The sequence below is a fragment of the Elephantulus edwardii genome, unplaced genomic scaffold, assembly GCF_000299155.1.
Source record: "Elephantulus edwardii isolate Elephantulus edwardi_28Jun2011 unplaced genomic scaffold, EleEdw1.0 scaffold00228, whole genome shotgun sequence".
Taxonomy (NCBI): domain Eukaryota; kingdom Metazoa; phylum Chordata; class Mammalia; order Macroscelidea; family Macroscelididae; genus Elephantulus; species Elephantulus edwardii.
The window spans coordinates 931,824-948,544 of record NW_006399978.1 but is presented as its reverse complement, the minus strand read 5'-3'; the positions used below and the strand labels follow the sequence as shown (position 1 = coordinate 948,544).

Sequence of the window (16,721 nt, the reverse complement as noted above, 5' to 3'; positions counted from 1 at the left end):
TGGGTGGTTCAGTGCGGTAAGCTCAGGGCTGCAAGAACAAAACAGCCGTTCAGGCAAAAAAAGACATGGCATTTTGCTTCTGGAAAGATTCACACTCTTGGAAACCTTGTAAGGCAGTTCTCCTCTTGTTCTCTATGATGGCTGTAAGTCTGCATTAGAAAAGAACCTAAACTCCAGGGGGTTAGAATAGAAAACCCTTTAATATTGGTGTTTACTATTTCAATTATATTCATTTTTAGGTTTTTCCTGAAAGGGAGGTGAATTTTCTATATAAAGGAGTTGTAATACCCACCCTACAAAATGAAAGCTTAAAGATATTAAATGAGAATTGGTATTATGGAAAATAAATTAACTGCCTACCTATCATTTAACTTAAAACCTATATTAAAAGGTGTTGGTGTAAATACAGTTTACAAGTAGGTGTCGTATGGAGTTGAGAACTAGCAGCGACATCCACTCCAAGGAATGAACAACTCATGATCAAGTAGTCCCCTATGTGATAATTTTTAGGAGGAAACTCTGGAGACTGACTCTCAGCAAACTCCAGATCCCCGTGTCCTTCTCTTGCAAGAAAATAAAGTTCCTTAAGGCTGGGGAGACCCCAGAAGAAAAGTGGTGGGACCGTGCTGTGTAAAATTGTCTTCAGCTCCTCTGCTTGTTTCTCAGTAAGAAACATCCTCCTAGGGGTGTTGCTAATCCTGCCCACCGGGGTTGCACACACCCCACAGAGTGTGTAAAAGGAGGACTGGCTGCGCTGCAGCCACTGGACTGGAAGAAGGGAGAGCATTAGTAAAATGACGAAGACGATATTTTTAGAGTCACCTGAACCTGAGAAGCAGCATATTTTACTGTGGACAAGTGCGTCTGGCTGCTCAAGGTGGTAGACCCTCTTCACCGGGATGGCCTCCTGGTTGGACGCGGCAGTGACATCTCCATACCGTCCACTGGCAGGCCGGCGCAGATTCAGGTGGGGCACGGAGTCAGGGGCCACGGACCTCCCCAAAAAAGCAGGAGGGTGACACTACGCGGCCACAGCAGCCCGGGCTCCCGGATCCCGTGAGGCCCGCCCCCAGCCCGACCCTCCGCATCTCGCACCTCCCTCGAGGCCCGCGCCCCCGCCCCGCGGCACGGAGCGGCCAATCACAGGGCTGCGCACGTGACGAGCGCTGCCTGCGATGACCTCATCCCTGGTGTGGGATGACGTCAAATTCAAGATGGATGGAATCACAGCGGCAGCGGCGGTTGCGGCGCGCGCGAGCCGAGTGTGAGCGGAAGGGGACCTTGAGTCTACCTCAGGACTGGTGAGCGGTGAGTACCTGTCATGCCCCTCGTTCTGTGGGAACTGCGGGGTCCCGTAGTAGGCTACAGCCTCCCCGCAAAACGCGGCCTTTCCTGACGTAACTCTGAGGTGATTTCTCTCCTCTTTTTACTCTCCACTAGCGGGCTGCGGTCTCTGGGCGCTTCTGCGCCTGCGCCAGGCCCTGGCACTCACCGAGCATGCCCTGGGCTCCCACGTAGCCGATTGTGCTTTCACACAGCGCATGCTCTGTGCCAGTACTTGGCCTCGCCCACGTTTTGCGCACGCTCGGTTCCCTCACTGGGCTCCTCTCTTACCCAGGCAGGTTGTGGTTGAAACGCGGTCCGGTGAAGGGCGAGTGCTCGCTCTCGGGGTCTGTGGAGAGTTCTGCTAGTGTGTGCCGAGGCCGCAAGGTTGTGTGCGGGAGAGCGTGCCCCAAAGCACGGGTCGCAAGAGGCGGTAGCAGGGGCCTTTGCTGCTGTCACCGATCTCGTGAACAGACCTTGTCTTGTGCTTTGGCCCACCTGGTTTCCAGCCCAGCTTTCTCTAGACCTGCCGGCTAGAGGCCGACGCATGTCAGGCCATTGGGGAGTTGACTTTCCCCGCTCCTGACCCGCCTGTCCAGCCCCTTCGCCAGGCGTCTAGATGTTGAAGCATGTTTCTTTCCACTCAGAAGATTTTATGACTTTGATTTTTCTCTTCTCACCACAGAGCATGGTCCCTTCATGAGCTGAAAGCTTTCGTGCTGGCCTGTAAATGTTTTCCCCCCTACACACACCCCAAACCTCCTTGCAGCTGGAGGGAGGGTCAAGGCCCAACCCTTGCACCTGTTAGGGAGATGCGTGCCCAAAGACTTGTAATGGAGCCCTTCCTAGTCTTGTAGTGGATTTCCTCATCACCTAGACTTCATTTCTTGAAAACAAGTGCAGCAGCCCATCCACGAAAGACCATACATTGAATTTTGGTGGTGGTGGGGGGGTGTATGGTTCTGGAGAAGGCACGCGTGTAGAGCACTGGGAGGGGAAGCTCGTTTTGGAGGCAGGTACACCAAAGTGATTGCCTAACAACGAGAAATAAGGGATAAAATTCATCAGACCACACAGGCTAGGAAGCTGGCTGGGGGTTTTTTCAGTACCACCACTTTTGACCCTACAGTATAGTCCAGTGATTTGTTAATAATCGTGCATCAACTTCTACATACTTTGCTTACAAAGCTAACATAATATTGATAAATTCTTTTAGAAAGGTTTTTCATTGAAAATTTTCCCAAAATATTGCCAGTGGTGTTTCCTTCCACTGTAATGATTTAAGCTTACATTTGTCTTTGCTAGATGCCTTCTGGTTGACTCAGACTCATAGCAACTGTACATACAATAGAATGAAACGTTGCCGAATCCAGAGGCATTCTCACAGTCCCTGTGGTGCTTACTATTGTTGAACCCACCATGTTCATCTTTTGGCTGACCCTCTGCCTTACCAAGCGTGACAGGGACTGGCCCTGCTAATACCAAGTATGGTGAGACACAATCTCACTAGTCTCCCTTCCTACGAGCCTTCTAAAACACCTATGTTTGCTCTTTTGGCAGTCCATGATAGTATTCTTCACTAACATAATTCAAAGATACCAGTTAATTCTTCTTTAGTCTTACACATTGTTCAGATTTCATGTGTATGAGAAGTGATTTGCAATACCATGACTTGGGTTAAGAGCACCTTAGTCCTCAGCATGATTATTCCTTGGCACTTTGAAGAGGAATTTAACCCAAACAAAAAAAAAATCTTGCTACCATCAAGTTAATTATGTTTTATAGCAACCTTTCATCAAGTGTCCAAAATGATCTATCTTTAAAGGAGAAGACTGCTTATCTTTCTCCTTCAGAATGCCTAGAGATTTGAACCACTGACCTTTCTTTTAGCACCCCAACAAATAATGTACTACATCTTTAGGCCTTCTTAAAGAAAAGTTAAATTGTCCTTATATATTAATAATGTTATTGTGTATCTTCAAGTCATAACCTACCCATAGCTGAACCTCCAGTGGATTTAAAGAGGCAGTTTATTGCTCATCTTTCTATCATGGAGTCACTGGTGGATTCGAACTGCATGTCTTTGTGTTGGCAGTGCAATTTCTTACCACTAAGCCACACCATAAATTAATAGTAAGTAGATGGAAATTTAAAATACAATTTTTTGTTTAATTTATATATATATATGTGTGTGTGTGTGTGTGTGTGTGTGTGTGTGTGTTTCGTTCAAGGACCGTAGTGCAGAGTGGGTTAGATGTTAACTAGCCAAAAGATCATCGGTTTGAATATACAAGCCGCACTAAAATGTGGCAATTGCCACCTAACACTTACAGGCTCAGAAATGCAGTGTAAGGTCACTGTTGAGTTTGAGTTTGAATTTGTTGATGCTTCATTCTGTGGAAATAAAATTTGAAAGAACAGCCTGCCCTTGCTTTCAAGACACTTGCAGTATTATCTAATTGGGAATATTACCTTTGGAAACTGACTAGGAAAAATGAAAAATAACTGAGGAAGGTTTACATCATTGAGGCAGGTTTCTGAAGGATAAGGAGATCATTGAAGAGGCAATTTTTTTATTGGTACTCAAACCTGTGAAGATGGAACAGAGTCTGGAACTATTTGGGGGCTAGAATTGATAGCTCCTGGTGATTGGGAGCACTGGGGACGTAATCCATAGAAGTTGTACTGCTAACCCAAAGGAGGCGCCTCTCTGGTGATTCAAATCCCCCAGTGGCTCCACAGGAGAACTATGGGCAATTTCTTTCTATGAAATTTACAGCCTTCCAAAAACTCACTCGAGGGTCAGCTAGGAATTGGTTCTGACTCCATGGCAATGCATTTGAGTTTGAGTGGATTAATAGTTCATGGTAATTGGATATAAATGAAACAGAAATTTCTAGTTTAGGCCACCAGGTGGTTAGCACACTAAACTAAATAGAGAATGTGTAAAGGTAAGCAGGTGTGGAGTTGGGAGGTGAAAATATGGAATGTAAGTACCACACAGCACCTGCGAGTTTTTAGTACTTGACACATACTTCGTAGGTACATGAAGTCTTAAAGATGCAGATTTGAAAGCCAGCATCCCAAATAGTGTTAGAACCTTGAGATTTCATGGGGAGTGTGAAGAACATAGCCTTGTATTGTGCTCTGTTTTGGATCCAGGGAATAAAGAAAAGCAAGTCAGGGTCTTTAAACTTTGCTATTTATCCCCCTGTTCAGTAGATACCTACTAGGCTTTGTGTGAAACACTAAATACATATATAAGAAAACAAGTTTATACTTGGAGAGTCTCCTCAGAAATAGATGTAAAAGTAGATCAGTCAAAATAGTTGTGATTTTAATTGCAGAAAGTATGGTGATAGTTAAAATGGCTGGGCATGGAGGACAAATTACAGAACTATTGGCAGATAAGGTAGCATTTAAGCAAGATATTTACATTAGACATCAAGCCAAGAGAAGAGGTTAAAAAAGATCTGTCACGAGGTGGAAACTGGGTTTGCAAATTTGTAGGGTAGGTGGTAGGGAGTGTCCAATAAGGGTGGAAAGATGAATTGCAGCCAGAATGTGAACAAGTTGGTCATGCTAGTCTGTGTTGTTGAATTTCATCTAGGAAGTAAGAGAAAAATCAGTGCAGTATTTTAAAAGAGCAGTGATATGCTTTGTTTTAGGAAAAGTAAAGGAATGATTTCTGCTCCTTTATGTCTAATTAACACCCGTGGTAGCAGCAGTCAGGAAATAAGGAGACATATTACACTGGGAAAATCTGCACTTAGGGACCACTCCAAAATATTGAGGAGGAATGATGTCAGTTTGAGGACGAAGGTGCATCTGATTCAGACCATAATCTTTCCGATTATTTGCTATACATATGAGAGCTGGACAGTGAATAAGGATGACAGGAAAAGAATGGAAGTCTTAGAGCTGTGATGTTGGAGAAGAGCACTCAACATCTCATGGACACACAAGAGAACCAAGAGAGGGTGCAGCCTGAGTGCTCTTTGGAGGCAAGAGTGATGAGGCTTCACCTCACATACTTTGGACATGTTGCTAGGAGGTGTTCCTTGGAGAAGGACATGATGTTGGGAATGGTGAAGCGTTGGCAAAGGAGAAGACCCTCAACAAGGTGGATTGCCATAGTGACTGCTGCAATGGGCTCTTGTGTGTCAGGGATTATGAGGATGGTGCAGGATAAAACAGGGTTCAGCTCTTTTGTTCATGGGGTCGCTATGAGTCTACTTGACAGCACCTAACAACAGCAATGCCTAATTGTAGTGTTGGCAAAAGAGAACAACAAGCATTTATTATTGTGAGAGATACCATGTTACAGTTTGTTAAGGGTGCCAAGAGATAATAGATTCTCAGTTTTAAGGAGCTTGCAGTCTTGTTAGAGAATATATGTATAAGCAATATAAGGCAGTGAATAATTGCTAGTAGGTGCAGGCTTTGTTGTAATCAAGGAGTTGAAAGGCCTTTTCACACTTTAAAATGAAGTGGTCAAGAAAGACTTCATGGAGTAGCTTAGAAAGATGATTCATGTTCAGATGAGTGGCATCTTGGAAGGGATTTAGATGAAAATTTAGGCCATTCTTGACTGAATATTAGAATACCAGAAAGCAAGCCATGCAAGTTGTGTAAGAGAGACAAACTGAAGCAGAGAGTTATCACGAGGTTGGTTTTTCATTTGTGTTTCAGCTTAAATGTCAGGAGGAGACATTTTCTGTCTGTTTTCTCAAAGCCTCCAGTTACTCTACCAGCTATAATAACCTACTTCTTTCCAACATAGCACTGACCACAATCTGAAAGTATTTGTTTCCTTGTTCATCATTTGACATCTGTCACCATAAAGTAGGGACATGACTTGTGTTTTAGATTAAATCTCTATCACCATACTTTTCACATAATAGGAATTTAATTGAAAGGATAAATTAATAATAAGTCTGCAGATGAATGATGCAAGCTTTGTGGCAGGAAAATATTAGTCTTTTGATTGCTAAGAACATTAACTGTTGGTCAACTTGAATAGAAAAAAAAGGAATGTATTGAAGTTGCTCTTGAGATTTAATAAATAAATAAGTGAATGAATGAATGAGCCAGAAAAGACAAAGTCACAGCTACTTTAGGACTCTCTGTAGCAGACAGGCTTCATATACAAAACACTCCTAAAATAATGAGCTCCTCTGTTCTATTGCCTCTTTATTCTTCTCCGTATTCAGACACAGAAGGTGGCTAATTGACTTGACTCTGCTGCATTGCTACTCCTGAGCTAAGGGAGGGCAACACATCAGGCTACTCTGAGGGCCAGGATGGTTCTCCCAAAGAACAGTCGAGGGAAGGAGAATGCACAAAAGGTACAATGAGTGCTAGCTGAGCCAAACCAGAAAACAGTGTGGTCTCTGGGCAACAAGGGCTGCTCTGTTAAGTGCAAATTAAATGTTATAGTAAAGTAATTCAGCTAGATATGGCAGATAACACACTTTGAGCCATGTTCAGACCTCCTCTAGAGGGTAAAAATGTAATGCAAAGGAATACAAGGCAGAATGTTGTTACTCTTGAAGGATTGGATAAACAGCAGTTTTGAAAACTAAGATAGTTTGGAACATTTCTGAATGTTAACGTAATGAGATACGATGAGATTGAAACTCTTTGCCAGCTTAAATCTTGTTATCATCTAATAGAAAAATGAAATAAAATTAGGGATAAAGGAAGAGATGAGATCTTATGGATGAACTCTGTATGTTGTTTATAGCCCAAAGTTAGTCAACAGTAGATACTTTGATTGCTTTTTTTTTGTTTTGTTTTTTCTTTTGCTAAACCAGGCAGCATTTGCCTTGCATTGCCCATGAGTTCTTATTTTTGGTCAGAATCGTTGTTGTTGTTGTTGTTAGGTGCTGTTCAGTCAAGTACAACTCATAGCGACCCTTTGAACAACAGATCTGAGCCTTGTCCTGTCCCTTACCATCCTGACACATTTAAGTCCTTTGTGGCTAGCATCATGATTATGACTATAGAAGCAATGCTTAGCATTACAATCGGTCATGTGGCCTTATTTCACTTTTAATGTTGTAAAAGCCAAGACATGTTTCCCTATAAAACTGGGGTAGTGTTTTGTGGGCTAGTCTTAGAGCAAGTTTAATTCTTTATGTAGCTTAGCTGTGAAACCTAGACTGTGTTTCCAAATTTGAAAGTAGATGAGGTTTATAAGCCATTTTTCATCTCCCTTTCTCATTTGCTGCTCTTGAGCGTTGTTACTTGTTGTCATGTCAGCTCCCTCTCATGACTGTGTATCAGAAAGGAAAGCATTGCCCAATCCTTCCACATTTTTATGATCATTGGTATGTTTAAACCCTTTTTTTGTGGCTATTATGTCAGTGTGTTGCATTGCAGCTTTCCCATTTCCCCTTGACCCTCCTATTTTACCATCCCTGATACGCTTTAATAGTGATTGGCCTTTCTTGATAACTTCTCCAGAGTAATCAACACAGAGTATCACCATATTCACTACTAAGGAACATTCTGGTTGGGTTTTTTTTTCAAAGATTAATGTGTTCATTCATCTGCAGTACATTGACACTTTTTTGCCAGAGTATCATTCAAATCCGTGAGTTCTCTTGTTCATTGTCCAGTTATATATATATATACACACACACACACACATATAAGTATATATACGTATCTATACATATATAAATATATGTTGTTAGGTGCTTTCAAGTCATTTCCAACATTTAGGAACCTATATACACTTGAAGAAAATGCTGGCTAGTCATGCGACATCTTTGGCTCCATCTTCATAATATCTGCAGTGCGTAATCCATTGGTTGACTTAGTCAGGCCATCTCTGATGGTATTCCTCTTTTCCCCTGATCCTCTACTTTACCAAGTATGATGTCACTCTTTACTGTCCAGGGACTGGTCACAAGTGATAGCGTGTCCAAAGTAAAAGAAATGAAATTTCTCCAACCTTGTTACTCAAGAATGTTCTGACTGTACTTTCCAAGGGAGATGTGTTCAGTCTTCTGACAGCTTATGCTATATTCTATATTCTTTGCTAGCACCATAATTCAAAAACAATCCTTTGGCTTTCCTTATTCAGTGTCCTCAGAACAGAGCAAGATAATACTGCATGGTTCGGAATTAGGAAAGGAGTGTGTCAGGCATGTATTCTGTCACCATACCTTTTCAGTCTATATGCAGAACAGATCATTGGGGAAGCTGGATTTTATGAGAAGGAATGAGGCATCAGGATTGAAGGAAGACTCATCAACAACCTACATTATACAGATAACACAGCCCTGCTTGCTGAAACTGAGGAGGACCTGAAGCACTTGGCTGCAGAAGATCAAGAACTGTAGTCTTCAATGTGGATTGAAGCTCATCATCAAGAAGACAAAGATTTTCATGACTGGGCCAATTGGCAGCACCGTGATAGATGGAGAAGAGATTCAGGTTGTTAACGATTACAGCTTCCTCGGTTCCACAGAAAACTGGACAATAAAACGAATCAGTGCCTTCAGGTTGTGGTGCTGGAAAAGAGTCTTAAACATACTATGGACTGCCATGAAAACAAATAGGTCTGTTTTGGAGAGGATGAAACTAAGTTTCTCCTTGGATGCTAGATTTTGAAGCTCCATCTCACATACTTTCGGCATGTTGCCAGGAAGGAGAAGGCCATGATGCTCTCAGAAGGGTGGAGGGACGTCACAGGAGAGGAAGAGTCCAGATGAGATGGATTGATAAAGTAACTGGGGGTTTGTGTGTCAGAATCAGTGAGACTGGCTCAGGACAGGGCAGGCTTTAGAACTCCTGTACATATGTATGCTCTGTACTGTACGATATTTCAGTGTCCAGCTTTTCAATGCATGTGTTGTTCCTATTGTTGATGCTGTGAAGTCAAGTGTGACTCATAGTGACACTGTGGACAACAGATCTTAACCTTGTCCCATCCTCTGCCATCTTCATCTCTGACACACTTAAGCCCATGATTGTAGTCACTTTGTCAATCCAACTTGTTGAAGACCTTTCTAAGCATGATGTGCCTATCCAAAGAAAAGCCTTTCCTAGTAAAATGTGAGATGAAATTAGTCATCCTTACCTCCAAGGATCATTCTGGCTGCACTTTCTGCAAAACATATTTGTTATTTTGGCAGTCCGTGGGATATTTGGTAGTCTTCTCTAATACCAAAAGGCATCATTTCTTCTTCTGTCTCCTTAATCATTGTCCAGCTCTCAGATGTATGACCTGAATCAGGCGCAGTGTAGTTTACAAACTGATGTCAGTGCTGCTCAGTAATTTGGAGAGTTCGCCAACAACAGATTTTTCCAGTACAGTGCAACTTATCTGATTGCTAGTACCAAGTGTCTTGATTGTGGATTCAAGTAAGATGAAATCATTTACAGTTTAATCTTTTCTTCATCTCTCATTATGTTGCCTATTGGCCAGTGGTAAATATTTTTGTTTTCTTAATGAGACTAAAGTGTGTCTTTGCGATTACTTCAGTGAGTAAGGATGATAGAAGAAATATCAATGTCTTTGAGTTATGGTGTTGGAGAAGAGTATTGATCATACCATGAACTGCCAAAAGAACAAAAAGGGTCTGTCCTAGAAAGGTAAAGCCATGCTGTTTGTTGGAGGCAAGGATTTTGGAGCCCCACCTCACATACTTTGGGTATTTTACCAGGAGAGACCAGTCCTTGGAGAAGGACCTCATGCTTGGAAGAGTGGAGGGACAGTTTTAAGAGAGGAAGAACCTGCATGAGATGGATTGATACAGTACGGCAGGTGTCAGACCTGTTATACATAGGGTCACTATGACTCACAGTCATATAACAACAATAATGCATTGAAGACTGTAGTCTTTGAATACATTTGAAGTGATTTAATAGTACTGTGGGTTGAGTCAAACACACCTCTGTCTTCAGGTTTTTGCTTTTTAACACCTTTTTTTTAAAGTATGATTTCCATTTTCTTTTCAGATGAGTGTTTTCTTCAGCCTTTAAGGAATCAGATCCTTACATGGGTTTTTTGTGAAGGTCATAGGGCAGTACCTGCAAGTCTAAATCTGGGTGGAGGTGTTTTGTCCTTCTTGAGGTCACAGAATGGTTCCTCACCACCCTCCTGTGAGGCACAACTTACACAGTAGTGCACATTCACATAGAGGCTTGGAAGCACATAGGTGTTGAAGGCACTTGCTTCAGAAATGTCCCTGAAAGTAGCTGCCTCTACTATACTTAAAATTAAGAACATCTTAATTGCCTTGTCTGTGGACATGCAGCAGGCACAGCTTGTGTAGCAAATAGGCAGCACGTAGCCCTGGCCCTTTTTTGCACGACTATTCTTTCTACTTTTCCTTGTCATCTTGGAAGCAAGGACCCAAGATAGTTCTTTTAACACTTTTAAAAAAGAAGTCTTGTAAAACCTATTTGCCCAGTGTAATACCTTGTTTGATTTCTTAACTGCTGCTTCCATGGATATTGATTGTAGTAAAATTAAATTCTTTCTCCCTTTGTTGTAATGTTTATTTTTCTAATTATGAAGATTTTTGTTTTCTTTATGTTAAGGAATAATCCATAGTGAAGGTTATAGTCTTGATCACCTTCAGTAAATGCTTTAAGTTTTCTTCACTTTGAGCAAGCAAGGACATGTCACAGACTTTAATTAATCTTCCTCTGTTCTTGAAGCAGGGTTCTTCTTACATTCCAACTCCTTGGATTATTTGTTCAGGGTACATATTGAATAAAATGATATGACGCTGACACAGAACCATTGTTTTTTATCCCATTGTTCTCTTTGAGTAACTATCTCTTGGTCTATGAACAGTTCCACGTCAACACCGTTATTGCTTAGGAATTCCCATTCTTTGCACTGTTATACAAAAATAACTTGCTTAGTCGAATTCCTTTACATAATCAATAAAATAGACCTTGGTAATGACTTCTCCCTCCAATCTTGATGGTGTTTTCTTCATAGTCCAGTTTCCTATATTTTTGCTCAGCATACAAATTGCATGAGCATCATTAAAGGATACAATACTGACAGAATTGGAAAAAGGCCATAGTTTGGATTATACTATTCGTCAGCATGGCATCTTTGCTTTTTAAAACTTTGGAGAGTTTATTTGAAGTAATTTTTTCCAGTGGAGTATCTCATTTGACTACTACTTCTATGGATGTTGATTCATGTTGAATGAAGTAATACGCAGTTTCATCAGTCTAGTTATTAATAGTTTCATATTTTTTTCATGACTTCCAAGGTTCTCTTATACTAGTGTCTGGATTTCATATGTTACACTTAACATGTTCCTCGTTAGTTCTATTGCCTGCCTTCTATTCAAAACTCTAAGCAACTAATTGATCTAACATTTGTATAAAGAAGAAAGTATTTTCATTCTATTAATTTATGTTAAAATATTATTTCAGGCTCCCATATCACTTTCTGGAAGCAGGAGCAGCATCCAGTTCCGAAATGGCTTGCCTCCGGGAACTCTATGTACGAGCAGTGCTCAGGCCTTTCATTCATAGGGTCGCTCAGGCCTTTCGTTCATAGGGTCGCTATGAGTCGTCTACAACTCGACAGCATCTAACAACAACATACTACTTTATCAGCACTTAGTATCTGAGGAAAGAGTCTCTGTGGGGTGATTTGTAGTTGTGAAGGACTTTCAGTAATCTTAGGGAGCTGGAACTTCAGGCCAGCACAAGACTTCAGGCATTTTGAAGCACTGGCATGGTCAGATAAGTATTTCAGAAGTGCTTGTGAGGCCCTTAGTATTATTGCAGTACTTAAAATTCACAGTGTATCACAAAACTTCTCTAATGTCCCATGTTTTCATTCAAGCCTTACCTAGTTCCTTAGCCAAATGAATTGCTCTGTGACAGCAGTATTTTCATGACACTTTCCATCTACTCACATTATTTTGATTTTATGTGGCTATCTCCCAACAACTAGAGCTAAAGGGGAAGAAAGTGAGATTTTCTACTAACTTTTGCTTTCCAAAATTGACCAAACGTGCACTCAAGAAGCATTAATAATTATTGGTGATCGGAATGCAAAAGTATGAAACAATGAGAAAGGAATGGCAGTAGGAAGTGTGGTCTTGGTGACAGAAATGTGGCTTGAGATACAATGATTGAATTTTGTACTCTCGATTTATTCACAGTGTATGGGTGCGCGCGCGGACACACACACACACACACACACACACACACACACACACACGGTGATCTGTCTTCTCTGTCCTAGGAGCAGCTTTTCTGCCACAGCCCCTCATCAGCTGAAAATGTATGCCTGCACCAAGTGCACCAAATTTGTCTCCACCCCTTCCCTCATAAGGAGTGCCTCGTGGCTGCTGAGCCATCCATTGGCTGCAGTGGTACTGAAATAATCAGACACTGACAAATGAGAATTTCAGCTATTTGACAGCTCCATGTTTCTTGATTTTCTTTATCTCTAGTCACAGCTTCCAAACCAGCACCATCTCAAGGGATATTGACACAGTAGCCAAGTTTATTGGAGTTGGGGTTGCCACAGTTGGAGTGGATGTCTCTAGATCTGTTAGGGAGACTGTGGGCTTTGCCGTCTCAGAGGCCATGAGGCTCTTTGTCTGTTGGTGGCATTTGTGATACGCATTGCCATATGAAAGAGCTGTCTCCACCTCCCATACTCCCATAGTTTGTTAGTTTTCTTCCCTCACTGTCTTATCTACCCTAAGTGTTCCTTCTTCTGTAGCTCCCCAGGCAACCTGGGGAAAGTGATTGGCTCAGGCTTTGACTGAGGGATGATAAAGAAATACTGTGTTAATAAAGGGGAAAGACCCAAAAACATGAAAGGCTGTTTTACACATGGACTTCACCGGATGGACTGCACAGGAAAAAGATTATCTCTATTTGTGGAAGGAATTGTTGGAGAAGCTCTGTATCAGCAGTCAGAACAAGGCTACATGCTAACTGGGAAACGGCCTCTCAATTGTTCATGTGCAAGTTCAAATTGAAGCTAATGAAAACTAGTCCACAAGAACCAAAATACAACCTTGAATCTATCCCATTTAAATATAAGAATCATCTCAAGAAGAAGATTGAGGCATTGAACACCCATGATCAAAGACCAGAAGAACTATAAGATGACATCAAGAATATCATCCATGAAGAGAGCAAGAGGTTATTATAGAAGATAGAGGAAAACAGAATGGATGCAGAAGAGACTGAAAATTGCATTAGAGCATTGAGAAGCCAAAATAAAATGAAGAGACATTAATGTTTAAGAGCTGAGCAGCTGTTTTCAAAAGGCAGCATGAGAAAACAAAGCAGAATTATGATGGAATGTGCGAAAAGCTGGAATCAGAAAATTAAAAGCAAAGAACTCATTGGGCATTCCTCAAGCTGAAAGAAATTAAAATATTCAAGCCTCAAGTTGCAGTATGGAGAGGTGCTTTGGGTAAAATCTTGAAAGATCCAGGAAGCATCAAAAGAAGATGGAAGGAATACACAGGATCACTGTACCAATTAGAATTGATTGACACTGAAAAATTTCAGGCAACACTATATGAGTAAGAGCCAGTGGTGATGAATGAAGATGATGTTCAAGCTACACTGAAGGCATTGGCCAAAATAAGGAAGATCCTAAGTATTGATAGGATACCATTTGACATGTTTCAGCTAACAGATGGAATGCTGGACGTACTCACCAGTCAATGCCAGCAAGTTTGGAGGACATTTGCCTGGCCAACTAACTGGTAGAAACCCATATTTGTCCCCATTTCCGAGAAAGGTGATGTAATGGAATATTAAAATTGAGAAATTATGTCATTAAACCATATGCACACAAAATATTGCTGAAGATCATCCCAAAAGTGCTAGAACAGTATATTGACAGAGAACTGCCAGAAGTTCAAGTTGGGTTTAGAAGAAACTATGGCACTAGGGATATAATTTCTGATGTTTGATGGATATTGACGAAAAGCAGAAAATACCAGAAGAGTGTCTATTTGTGTTTTATTGTCTGTCCAAGGGCATTTGACTGTGTGTTGGCAACATCATGGTAGATGGTGAAGAGATTGAGATTGTTGACAGCTTCCGTTTGCTTGGCTCAACGAGCAACATTCTTGGTACTAGCAGCCAGGAAATTAAAAGACGAATTGCATTGGGAAAGTCTGCTGTCAGAGACCTCTCCAAAGTACTGAAGAGTAACAGTGTCAACGTGGAGACTAAGGTGCACCTGATTCAGGCCCTGATCTTTGCAATTTTACTTGCTATGCATCAGAGAGCCGGACAGTGACTAGGAATGACAGAAAGAGAGTTGATGCCTTTGAGCTGTGGTGCTAGAGAAGAGGATTGAATATACCGTGGACTGCTGAAAAAACAAGTTCATCCTGGAGAGGGTAAAGCCAGGCTGCTCCTTGGAGGCAAGGATTCTAAAGCTTCGTCTGACATACTTTGGACATGTTGCAAGGTGGGATCAGTCCTTGAAGAGGAACATCATGCTTGGGAGGGTAGAGGGACAGCACAGGAGAGGAAGACCCTCTATGAGGTGGATTGATTGAGTGACAGGGGTAATTGGAATGTTGTGTCGGAGACGGTGCAATTGGTACAGGACAGAGCAGGGTTTAGGGATGTTGAACATAGGGTCTCTGTGAGTTGCAAGCGACTCGATGGCACATAACAACAACATACATACTTTTGGTGGGGGTGTTAGCTGCCATTTAGTCGTAGTCAACATATCTGAACCTTGCCCCATCATTTACCGTTTTCATGATCTCTGCCATACTCATGCACATTGTGGAAGTCATTATGTCATTCCATCTCATTGTGAGTCTTCCTCTTTCTGTTACTTTTGGCAGTCCATGGTAAAGTCAATACTCTTCACCACTACTACAATTTAAAAGCCTCAATTCCTCAGTCTTATTCATTGCCCAACTTATAGATGCATGGGAAGCAATTGAAAACACTGTGCCTTAGATCAAGTACACCTTGGTCTTTAAACTTTAGTCTTGCTCTTCAGCACTTTGAAGAAGTCTTTAATAGCATATTTCCCCTATGCAACATGTCTTTTGATTTCTTGCCTGCTGCTTTCATGGATGTTAATTATGGATACCAGAAAAATTAAATCATTGACAGTTTCAATGTTTTTTCCATCTATTTTGTTGTTACCTTTTGGTCCAGTAGCAAGGACTCTTGTTTTCTTGATCTTGAGATGTAACCCAGGTTGAAAGCTGTAGTCTTTGCTGTTCTGCAGTAATTATTTAGTCTCACTCTCTGCAAGCAAGGCTATGTCATCTGCCTTACTCAGGTTGTTGGTGAGTCTGCTTCTAATCCGTATGCCACATTCTTCATATTGTCTAGCTTCTTGAATGATTTGCTCAACATGCTAATTGAATAAGTATACACATAAACTTCACCTGATGGACTACACAGAGATCTAATTGATTACGTATGTGGAAAGAGACATTGGAGAAGCTCAATATCAGCAGTCAAAACAAGGCCAGTGGTCTGGGACAGACCATCAGCTACTTATATGCAAGATCAAATTGAAGGTGAAGAAAGTGAAAACAAGTCCATCAGAACCAAAATAGGACCTTGAGTGTATCCAATTTGAATTTAAAAACCACTTAAATAATATATATTTGACACACTGAACACTAATGACTGAAGACCAGATGAGTTGTAGAATTACATCAAGAACATTATCAATGAAGAAAACAAAAGATCATTACAATGGCAGAGAAGGAAAAAAAGACTAAAATGGTTGTCAGAAGAGACTTTGAAACTTGTGTTAGAATGGAAAGAAGCAAAAACAAGGGGAAGGAATGCTGAGGTAAGAGCTGAACAGAAGATTTCAGTGGGCAGCTTGAGAGGTCAGAGCCAAGTATTATAATGAAATGTGCAAGGAACTGGAGTTAGATAAAGAATAGAGAATAACATTCTCAGCATTTCTTAAGCTGAAAGAAATGAGGAACAAATTCAGGCCTCCCATTGCAATACTGAAGGATTCTGTGGGCAAAACCTTAAATGACGGAGGGAACATCAAAAGAAAATGGAAGGACTACTCAGAGTCACTATACCAAAAAGAATTAATAACACTGCCATTTGAGAAAGTAGTTCAAGTGTAATGACTTTGTACTGAACAGCACTAAAATTCAGTGTTGTACAGAGGAACAAATCCAAGCTGCATTGAAGGCACTGGCAAAAATTAAGGCCCCAGGAATTGACGGAATACCAATTGAGGTGTTTCAGGAGCTTTTGGTGTTTACAGACATGTATTTTTGTCCTCTAAAACCCTACTGATGGGTAGGCTTAGCCCCATTTAACAGGGTATTGTTGTTGTTGTTATGTGCCGTCGAGTCGCCTGCGACTCATAGCGACCCTATGTACAACAGCCCTAAACTCCGCTCTGTCCTGTGCCAATC

At 41.4% G+C, this 16,721-nt stretch overlaps 1 protein-coding gene across 2 annotated transcripts in view; it reads left to right on the top strand.

Moving 5' to 3' along the window:
• The first annotated feature begins 1,202 nt into the window (after nt 1-1,202).
• Nucleotides 1,203-16,721, top strand: part of ZBTB21 (zinc finger and BTB domain containing 21) — a 38,153-nt gene continuing 22,634 nt past the window's right edge. For both annotated transcript variants that reach the window (XM_006898388.1, XM_006898387.1), the window contains exon 1: nt 1,203-1,308. The gene's annotated coding sequence lies outside the window, so the exon portion shown is untranslated. The remainder of the gene's footprint in view (nt 1,309-16,721) is intronic.